This window comes from Asterias amurensis, chromosome 21, assembly GCF_032118995.1.
Source record: "Asterias amurensis chromosome 21, ASM3211899v1".
NCBI lineage: Eukaryota > Metazoa > Echinodermata > Asteroidea > Forcipulatida > Asteriidae > Asterias > Asterias amurensis.
Window position 1 is genome coordinate 6045412 of NC_092668.1, and position 11645 is coordinate 6057056.

Genomic DNA, 11645 nt, shown 5'->3' on the forward strand with positions numbered 1-11645 from the left:
TTCGTGCTTTTTTAACTGGAAACAGTCAAGTAATTTTCACTTTTTGAATAAAGCAAACAAAATGTTTTCTTTTGTGGCAAGGTAAAGAGTTTGAATTTTCCATGGAACGGGGACGAATATAATTTAGAATCGCCAAATGAGCAATATAGTAAACAAAATGTTTTCTTTCATGGCAAGGTAAAGAGTTTGAATTTTCCATGGAACGTGGACGAATATAATTTAGAATCGCCAAATGAAGGTTACCATCTTATTCTCGAAGGACTTAAGACGAGAGTAATTCAAACCAGCTGTCACAAGAAAGATTATGTCAAGCAGTTTGTCCACGTCTTTACGCGACACCTTAAACAGTATTAGTTTCACCTTGAGAAATTGGGTTAGGGGAGGGGAGGAGTTATTTGGGTCATTGTCGGGAGGGGTGGGCATAGTTATTTATATTTAAAGACACTGGACAAACCGTGCAATTTCGAGGCATGCTTGTGTGGATTATTATACTTTACTTTAAAACATTTTTCTAACCATGTGCATGTTTTAACAAACGGCTTCAAACGCCTTCAATGACCAACTCGACCGATACAAGGCAACGTGTTCCTTTAAATAACACACACTGAATAACCCATCATAAGTACAGCATCAACAGCAGCCAGGTGAGATATACGTTGCCGTATACCTGTTTTCAATTATTGCACACTAAAAATAAAACTCCTTTTCCCAGAGCCATTGATACCTCTTTTAACCGACGATGTAATTCACAGGAAAAAGGTGTATATTTAATTGGCGCCCGGAACGTTGACGCGTCTATTAATAAACACACCCCATTGCAGTTTCAAAATGTACTATTTTAGGGGAAGTTTAAAGAGACGGAAACCATTTGATAAATTACACCTGTTCGGGAAAGACGTTTAGTAACTCTGGTTGTTCAAGACAAATATTGATGGCATTTTATGCTTAATTGTAAAGCCAAAGCTCTTGGGCCAATTTCATAGAGCTGCTTATTTTACACATGTTACTGGCCAAAATTCATGCCATTTATACATTGCTTGTGACTTGTATTTGGCTATTGTTATACTTAGCATAACAATTGAGTGGAGTCTTGGCCGGTATTCTGATTTTACTAAGCATGGATTGTTTTGCTTAAGCAGAATTTTGTGCTTAAGCAGCTCTATGAAATTGGGCCCTGGTGTGGGATGTGTATGATTATGACATGCTTTGAACAGCTGTATTGCGATTGCATCGCAGTGAGTATACCTGATGAGTAGGCCAACACCAGGGGCCCATTGCACAGAGCTGCTTAAAGCACAACAGCTAAGCACATCATAGTCATGCTTAGCAGAATGAGGTTAACAATCAAACTACGATGTCCCATTTTTGACTGACTTGTATCCTGTTGCTTTGTGCTTTGCAGAAAATTGTTATTTCATGTTTAAAGGATTTAGGTACTTAGTACAAAATGTCCACAGATTTACATTAAACCTTCAGGGTTTGAAGATAATGATAGTGTAAAGCTTCCCTTCAAATATTACTTACTGAGGTGCTGTAGTGTTTGAGAAATTAGTAAAACAATGTCATGAAAATACGTTTGTAAATGCTTAAAATAATTTTGGTCTCATGAGACCAGAATTATTTTCATGACATTGTTTTACTCATTTCCCCAAAACTACAGCACCTCAGCACGTAATATTTTCAGGGAAGCTTTCTACTATCATTGTCTTCAAACTGTGTAAGTTTAGTGTAAATCTGTGAACATAGTGTTTTTTGTCCTACAAAAAGTACATACACCCTTTAAGCAGCTAGCCTTATGAAATTGGGCGCTGGAAAAAATTGGTTAACGATTGTCTGCTAAGCAGAACTGAGCAGGATACCAGTCACAAAATGTACATGCGACATAGTAGTTTGGCTGGTAACCTAATTCTGGTAATACTTTTGTTGTGCTTAGCTACTTTGAAATTGGACTCTGTCTAAAAACTTTATTTATACAAATTCATTAAAATCTTTAGTTTTACGGGTTCGAGTGGAAGGCGGGATTGGTAATTGTCAAAGACCAGTCTTCTCACTTGGTGTATCTCAACAAAATCATCAAATAACAAACCTGTGAAAATTTGAGCTCAATTTGTTATCGAAGTTGCAGGAGAATAATGAAAGAAAAAAACACCCTTGTTGCACAAATTTGTGTTCCTTTTGAAGGTTTTTTACCCCTTTCTCAAAAACTACGTTTCTTCAGAGGCTGTCGTTTCTCACAATGATACACTATCAACAGCTCTCCATTGCTCGCTACCACTTAAAGGCAGCGGACACTATTGGTAATTGTCAAAGACTAGCCTTCACAGTTAGTGTATCTCAACATTATGCATAAAACAACAAACCTGTGAAAATTTGAGCTCAATCGGTCATCAAACTTGCGAGAATAATGAATGAAGAATAACCATTGTCACACGAATTTGTGTGCATTTAGATGGTTGATCAAATTCGTGGAAAATTACTTCTTACCCAAAAACTATGGCACTTCAGAGGGAGCCGTTTCTCACATGGTTTTATACCACCAACCTCGCCCCATTGCTCGTAATCAAGAAAGGTTTTATAATAATAATTATTTGTAGTAATTACCAATAGTGTCCACTGCCTTTAAGTCTTTATACCAAACAATTATTTTAAGTAACTACCAATGGTGTCCATTGCCTTTAATTCCTAAACAAACAAGTTGTTCATGGGCATTGATGCGGCACCAACATTTGTATTTCATCTTCAGCCCCAGACGACTAAGCTTGGTGGCAATTAACAAGTTTTAATTACGTTGCTTTCATAAAAATAAAAAACGGTCTATGCAAAACACAAAAAGAAAACAAAGGAAAAGGCAACAAACACGAACTTCATAACCGACACCTGTAACCAAAGGTTTTAAATTGTTTTCCAGCTGGCATAATTTGTTTGGTTATTTTTTTGTGGTTTATTTTTTCCAGCTGAGTGTTTTATCATGAAGGCCATTATCAAAACCACGAAAACGTACCAATAACATTACAATGACAAAGAGGATAGCCTTAAACAGTTTAGTTTTATGATTCCAAGTTCAGCCCGGATGCTTGGCTGCAGATGTTTATGCAAATGAATCAAAAAATCATTGTCAACAAAATGTATTTATGCAATATTTCTTTGAATTTTACTTGCATTAATATTCTCATCCGTGACTCTTGTCTCTCTCTCATCTCTATGTTGTTGTCTGCGATCAAAGTTGATTCTGTCACATATGTTGCTCTCTGCTTAAAGGGAAGGTACAGCGTTTGGTAATTACTCAAAACAAATATCAACTTATTAACTGACTTGGTAACGAGCATCGGAGAGCTGTTGATAGTATAACACATTGTGAGAAACGGCTCCCTCAAAAGTAACGTAGTTTTTGAGAAAGAGGTCATTTCTCATAAAACATTAAAGACTTCTAGCTAGAAGTCTTTTATTCCTATCTGAAAGCACACAAATTCGTACAACAAGAGTGTTTTTTCTTTCATCATTTTTGTCAACTTCGATGACCAATTGAGCCCAAATTTTCACAGGATTTTTATGTCATGGTTATGATGGGATACACCAAGTGTGAACACGGATCTTTAACAATTATCAAACAAGTACAGTGACTTTAAGTAACAGATGCTGCCTGTTTTACTGAATGACAGCAATTTTCACACAAATCAAATAAATAAGTACAATTAAACCATAAACAGCTGCCGAGCATTTTTTTTCTCGTCAACATCGTATTACGCTATTCAGTCACATAAATCATGTTATTGTCAGAGATTGGTAAATGACAAAGAGTTGTATCATCAACCAAAATGCATATTATTACAAACCTCCGACAAAAGGGGCTCAATTGGTCATCGAAGTTGCAAAAGAAACTAATGACTAATGAGAGAAAAAACAACACTTTTTTTGGGAGTAATTACAAAAGTCAACCTTCCATTTAAAGGCACTTGACACCTTTTGTAATTGCCAAAGACCAGTATTCTCCTTATGTGTATCCCAACCTTAAACATAAAATAACAAATCCGTGAAAATTTGGACTCAATTGGTCATTGAAGTTGCAAGACGAACAGTGAACGAAAAACACCCTTTTGCACAATTTTATGTGCGTTCAGATGCCTGAAAAGGCTTCAGGCATGTATTTTAATATTTGAGTGAGAAATGAACTTCTTTTTCAAAAACTACGTTACTTTAAGAAGGAGCCATTTCTCAGAATGATGTATGTACTATTAGCTGCTCTCCATTGCTCGTTACCAAGTAAGTTTTGAAGCTAACAATTATCTTGAGTAATTATCAAAAGTGTCCAGCGCCTTTAAGGCTTTAATTCTTTATTGAATTAAGAAAGTAGAGGGCTTATAACAGATGCGCGTATTTAGAAAACGTCTTATTCCCATCTTCAAGAGTCCTTTAGGGCCGAAACGAGTTTTTCATTGTTGCAGTTGAACCAACCACTGGAAGAACAAAAACGAAAGAAAAGCAATTGCTCCTAAATTAAATAACAACCGGTCTCAAATAACAAAAAAGAGACTGCATTTTGTGTAATTCTGTTACACCTGCACCTTCAGAGCGATTTGATTATAAGCAGCGACTCGTGAGTCACATTAAGGCGATAGCTGTATATCAACAATAATGAGGAATTGTTCGATGTTCATACAGCGGTGCTCTCCCTCAACACTGGGCCGTGTATCGATAAGATCAGACGGCCGGGAGGGGGCCACCAACCCACGGCAAAATAGACCTACTTCTCGGAGAATATAAAAGAATTGGATTGAGTTTATATTAGCACTGAGATGGTGGTATGTAAGCCTGCTGGACAAGACAGGTGAATACGACCTTATCTCCACGATCTTTTTATTGGAAAACTTCACCGACAAAAGGCTAGTCGTGCATGATTTAATTAGCACCAAGTTGCGATAACATGAAAATTTGGGCGAGTGAGAAATTTGCAAAGTGACAGCGGCCCACGTTTTGTCCGATTACATGTTCATTGTTCATCGTTCATCACAGTCGATTGCACTCCCAAGACTGTATGGTTTTGTTACACTTGTTTTTGTGTGTATGTGGATAGCAATTGTGAGATGGGGGCGGCTGGAGAACACCAAAGGTGCTTGCTAACACCAACGGTGTTGGGTCTTTACAACAGCAGTCTTTGTGTAAAAACAATGTTTCACAGAGAGCACATGCGTCGGTTTCCCAACCTACATTTTGTTCTATGTAGTAAAATATCGAATTTTAAAATCACCCACACTACACTGTGAACCATTGTGAAAGGGTTTTGATATATTTTGTAGATCAAGTATTTTGGCCATGCAAGAATCCCTACTCACTGTGAATGAAGATGTATGTAGTATAATTTCCCTGTAGTTTCAGCTTCATTTAGCCGTCACGTTTTTGAGAAAATAAGTGAAAATAACAGAGCAAGTGTTTCAGGGGAGTTGCGTTAAACCGTTGCACATGCTAAAATAATTTTTGCAAAATTGTCTTTACTCATTTAAAAAAAACCAAAAAACTACAGCACCTCAGCAAGTGATATTTAAAGGGAAGCTTTCTACTATCTTTAAACCGTTGAGGTTTCATGTAAATCAGCGGGACTTTTTGTGTTTTGTGTCGTACAAAAAGTACCCAGACCCCTTTTAAAGGATTCTGGTACTTTTTCAAAATGTCTACAGATTTACATTAAACTTACAGGGTTTAAGATAATGATAGTGGAAAGCTTCCCTTCAAATATTACTAACCAAGGTTGTGTAGTTTTCAGAACCCCTTTTAAAGGATTCGGGTACTTTTTAAAAATGTCCACAGATTTACACTAACTTACAGGGTTTAAGATAATGATAGTGGAAAGCTTCCCTTCAAATATTACTAACCAAGGTTGTGTAGTTTTCAGAACCCCTTTTAAAGGATTCGGGTACCTTTTAAAAATGTCCACAGATTTACACTAACTTACAGGGTTTAAGATAATGATAGTGGAAAGCTTCCCTTCAAATATTAACCAAGGTTGTGTAGTTTTGAGAAATGAGTAAAACAAGTCACAAAATAATTTTGGTCTCATGAGACCAAAATTATTTTAGCATGTAAAATCCCCTTAACCAGTTATGATATTACACCAAAACCATAGCATAACTGGTTAATACGTTTTTACATGCTAAAACCGAGACGAAAATTATTACTTTTACTCATTTCTCAAAAACTACAGCACCTCAGTACGTTAAATTTCAAGGGAAGCTTTCTACTATCATAATCTTCAAACTGTATAAGTTTAATGTAAATCTGTGGGCACTATGTTTTTTGTTAGGAAAAAGTACATAGACCATTTAACAAAAACCGACATTTGTATTAAAATTGGCTTTAAACGTTGGTCAATATGCCAACTGTGCAAGTACGGACACGTTTGAGCGAAGATTCAGCGATTTAGCGAGGTGGTCATGACGAAGATCGGAAGAGAAAATCGCCAATAATTAAAGGCAGCAAAATGTCATTTTTGAAATGCGCTGGACGCGTAAACATGTCAACCACTTACACTATCGTCAATGCATGTGTCACATTCATACAACACTGTATACACATGGGTGAAATACCGCATTGAATATAAACAACTAAGAATACACACAAACACAGGCATGCGCGCTTCGGTTATGAACGGACAAAAGGACACCAAGTCATTTTCTACTTAGTAAAGGGCACCCTTTGAGGAAATTGTAAACTTCTACTAGAGCATCTCCAGGGCACCAAGGCAATGACTTGGGTTTTACTAATGTGCTGCTTTAGTACAACAAAGTAAGCACAACAAAATTATGCTTACCAGAAAAAGGTCACCAGTCAAACTACCATGTCACATGTACAATTTGTGACTGACATCCTGCTAATTTCTGCTTAGCAGAAAATGGTTAAAACAATAATTTCTGCTTAAGCAGCATTAGTAAATAGGGCCCAGTGGACATGAAGGCACTCGCCTTCGTTGCCTCTGTGACGTATCAGGCGTTCAAACAATTTTGACTGCGTGAGTATCATGTAAAAACTATCAAACAAAAACAACAATATGAAATTGATGGCCCATGCGAATATGCTATTTCATCTGCCTGTTACGGTCAAAGGGTTCCTTTATCTTGTATATTTTTGTTATCTTTTTAATTGCCGTGTTTGCAGAGTAATTAGACTCTTATCGTTTTGTGTGTGTTTGGATTAAACGACTTATGAAGTAGCCGCCATAAATTAAAGCATTGTGACACGCCAGTTCAGTTTACGAAACGTCAGCAGGTATTATTAATGTTTAGACTTACTGTCACCGACAAGGGGTGATTTGTATAATTTAACTGACTGAATAGATGAGTTCAGGTATCGGTGAACTTTGGTTTTAAAGGTACTGCCGTCGATTTCACCAAACTCTTCCTAACTTAGGATTAATCTAAGGACGAGTAAAGTTCCATATTCAGATACGTAGGACGCGTTGAATCCATCCTAAGTTAGGACGGGTTACTCGTCCTAACTTGAAATAGGATTAATCCTAGCTTTTTGTGAAATCGGCTGCTACACACCTTTGGTAATTTTTAAAGACTAGTATTCGCACTTGGTGTATCCCAACACATGCATAAAATAACAAACCTGTGAAAGTTTGACCCAATTGGTCATCGAAGTTGCAAGAGGTTAATGAAAGAAAAAACACCATTGCTGCACAGAATGGTGAGCTTTCAGATGTCTGATAAAAAGGCTTCAGGCCTGAAGTCTTTTAATATTTCAGTGAGAAATTACCTCTTTCTCAAAAACTACGTTACTTCAGAGCAACTGCTTCAGAGGGAGCCGCTTTTCACAATGTTTTATACTATCAACATATCTTCATTGCTCGTTACCAAGTGCAATCACCAACAGTGTCCAGTGCCTTTAAACATGACACCAGTATAACATTTTAAAATTTATTTTATGTGTTCACAAATTTTGTCAAATAAAGGGAAGGTACTTGTATACATTTGGCCTTACAATTATTATTTATTATCATAATATTTTTTTTTTTTTTTTTTTTTGGGGGGGGGGGAGGGTAGAACTTACACCACAGTTTTCGAAAGTATAAAACATTTTGGAAAAATGCCAGCAAGGAGAACAAACAGAGGTATTACTTCGAAAATTGCGTGGATTTTCCCTGGGATGCTTTTTCTGTTTTTTTTTCTTCCCACATCTAAAAACTAAAAACCATATGCCAACTTCTTTGTCTTCCCATTGGGTTATTTGCTAGTTCGTACTGTAGTTATATTTCGCTTCTTTAGAGTCTATAAGAGATATCGGGGATAAAGAATATTAATTTTGGTTTTTACCCATACACCGATGTGTGTTAGCACTGTATACTCACAGACATGTTACTCTTTCTAGTCCTTGGCTTCACAAACAGAATTATGTGTTTTTTCCCCCAAAAGTCTGCCTGGGACCCGTACCTCATGGCTTTGGGTTCAATGGTGGCTGACAATGAAAGCCAAAGCGCTGCTCAAAGGTCGCCATGACGAATGATTAATTGAAGACAATGAGTTCAAAGTATGGGTTTAACAGTGGCGTACATTAGCCATACACAGCTCCCCTCATTAGGGGCAATTTGTTTGCCGTAATGATTGTTGGAGACATTTGGGGGTAGGGATGGAAGGATGGAAAGGGGGGGGGGGTATCAACGCGAAACACGGCCCGGGACATTGTCCTGATAACCTCCGGTTATAAATGACTTCGATGATAGGCTTTGTTACAAAGACGGGAGGACCATTAACGGCATGAAATATAGATGGAATTATGCTTTTATTGTGTGAATAAAAAGGTCATCGTATGTATGCAGAACTACACCTCCAAACTCACACAGGCATGTTTATGGTGCAGACCGAGGACTTCTCTTTGTTCTCCCATTGTTTGGACATTGGTTTTGTACACAAAATCTACCGAGGACTGTACCCGGTGTGACTTTTTCCCGGATCCCTTTTTTTTTTTAAGTCATCGGTTATCAATAGTATAGACATGCCCGAACACACCCGGCAAGTGTGCATACGCCTGCAACCGTGAACCTCCTACTGTGCCCTCATTTGTTTATACTAAACTTTTTAGGGCAACAGCTCCCATTGTCGTTTCCTCTTACATACAACTGTGGACCTTTTCCGAGCCGTGTACACTATTGTCCTCTTTTGTTTTTGGTCCTCGATTCCTACTCATATAGCTACACACGTATGGATGTTATTATAAACCAGACCTGTATGCTTTTTTTCCGGCAAGGGCACCAGTGCATTTTCTCCTTGGGGAAAAAGGCACCCTAAACCCTATAGGATGAGGAAGTTGTAAATTTGTACTGGGCACTTGATTCAATGGCACCAATGCAATGACCAGGGGCACGGAGGCCATCGCCCTGTTGCCTTATTGAAGAATCAGGTCTGATATACAATTCTGGGGGAGAACATTTGTGTGAAGAGAACCGTTTGAATCATTAAATACGGTACGATTGACTGCACAACTTCCTATCGACTCTGACTGCTGACGTGCTAAACCTGCCAGTAGGAATATCTGCAGCCTGGCCTCCAATATTATAAGCTCACTCTACATTTTACCCGTCACAATTCGTTTCTTTATTTTCACCGCGCCTGAAATCCCCAGCTTTGAGAACCAAACCAAGCAGAGGACATGTTTCCATTTTCCGGCTAAAGAGACAGAAAAAAAAATATTCCGGCTCAGTGAACGGGAATTTAAACAAGTTTTAATGGTGTAACGTAAAAGGGTGATTTTCGCACTTGAATTGCTCCCGTTCTGTTGTGTGTAACTGATGGCATTTTTTGTTTAAAATCATGCATAAGAGATAACTGGGATGACCTTTTCAAGTAGATTTTTTCTTCTTCTTGTTTCTAGTCAACAGGATCAAAATCCATCAGGGAAGACGAGGAAAGATGACAAGCAAAACTAATTCCAAACGATAGCTTTATTATCTCCTGACCCTACAAAATCAATGAAGGCAGAGTGAGTCTTTTCAATATAGAATTTGTGGAATAAAAGGCTTTTACGGCCGCCTTGGAAATCGTGACGCTTCAGTTGTGTGGATGGGGGGAACTGTCATAACCTGCTGCAGGGAGAAACGCCATAATTGGAAAAGAAAAAACATCCTGTCAGGGTTTTTTTTTGACGAATTTATTTCAGAAAATCCAAAAGCAAAGACTGAGTGCCCCGGGCGGTTGTGCAAGAAAACGTTTATGGTTGGGGAGGTTTTTTTCATGGATCTTCCTCGTTTTCTATTATGCTCTTTCAAAAAAAAAACGGCCCACTCGTTTTTTTTTAAATTCTCCTTTAGACTTTTGACTGATAACAATTACATAATAGAAAGTCATATACATCACACGGAGCTATACTAAACACAAACATACTATTATAGATCGCGTGAACTTTGTTTACATAAGTGTGACCTTGTACAATCTTTGTGTATTCTGGCAGGCAAGACACTGCACTGGTCATATATGGGAAAGTTGACATCTTGTGTCATAATTTCCACATAAATCCAAGAGTTATGAGAGGTGCCCCCTTTCATTATACCAAAAGTTGATAAGAATTAGACAGTGCAAGCTTCATAAAATATAAGATTTTATGTTTTCGTCCATTAGGCTGTGTACAAATCGTGACTGCAGGAAGTCCAGGCTCCGTGGCTCTATTGTAAACACATCGTCAATATTAAACTATGCAGTGAGTCTATTATATATATATATATATATAAACAAAAACATAAACATATAAAAAAAACATAAACATATAAAAAAAACATAAACATATAAAACGAGTATCGTGAAGATGGCTTATAGCTTTCGAAAAAAAAAACGGACTTCGTCAGAGGCATACACATCCAAGTACAAACATGAACATATCCATGTATAGCAAAAAGAGGAGAAAAGGATTAAAGGCAGTGGACACTATTGGTAATTACTTAAAATAATTATTAGCATAAAACCTTACTTGGTAACGAGTAATGGGGAGAGGTTGATAGTATAAAACATTGTTAGAAACGGCTCCCTCTGAAGTAAAGTAATTTTCGAGAAAGAACTAATTTCCCACGAATTTCATTTCTAGACCTCAGAATTAGATTTTGAGGTCTCGAAATCAAGCATCTGAAAGCACACAACTTCGTGTGACAAGGGTGTTTTTCTTTCATTATTATCTCGCAACTTCGACGACCAATTGAGCTCAAATTTTCACAGGTTAGTTATTTTATGCATATGTTGAGATGCACCAAGTGAGAAGACTGGTCTTTGACAGTTACCAATAAATAGTGTCCAGTGTCTTTAAACACACAAATTACTCCAGCTCTTGCCGCAAGTGTCCGCTTTCTGAAATACCCCGGTTTCCTCTTCCACAGAATACCTCCATATTTCCACTTTGCCAGCACACCCCGGCTTTTCTACAATTACTTCCCCCCATTCCTTGGATGTGTTCTTAAGCTTCGAGACGTCGCATCGTAAATCCCCCGTTCGTGGTCTTAGGGAGTGAAAAGCTTAACATCAGGGGCGATTTGTTTCACTTCGGCGTCACTTCAATCACTGACCCGGTTCGTTTAAGGCGTTTCTCGGTCATGCATTTCAAAACACCGTGTTCGGCTTTCATCTTTCTCATTATTTCATCAGATTGGAACAGAATTGACATTGCTCTCGTAA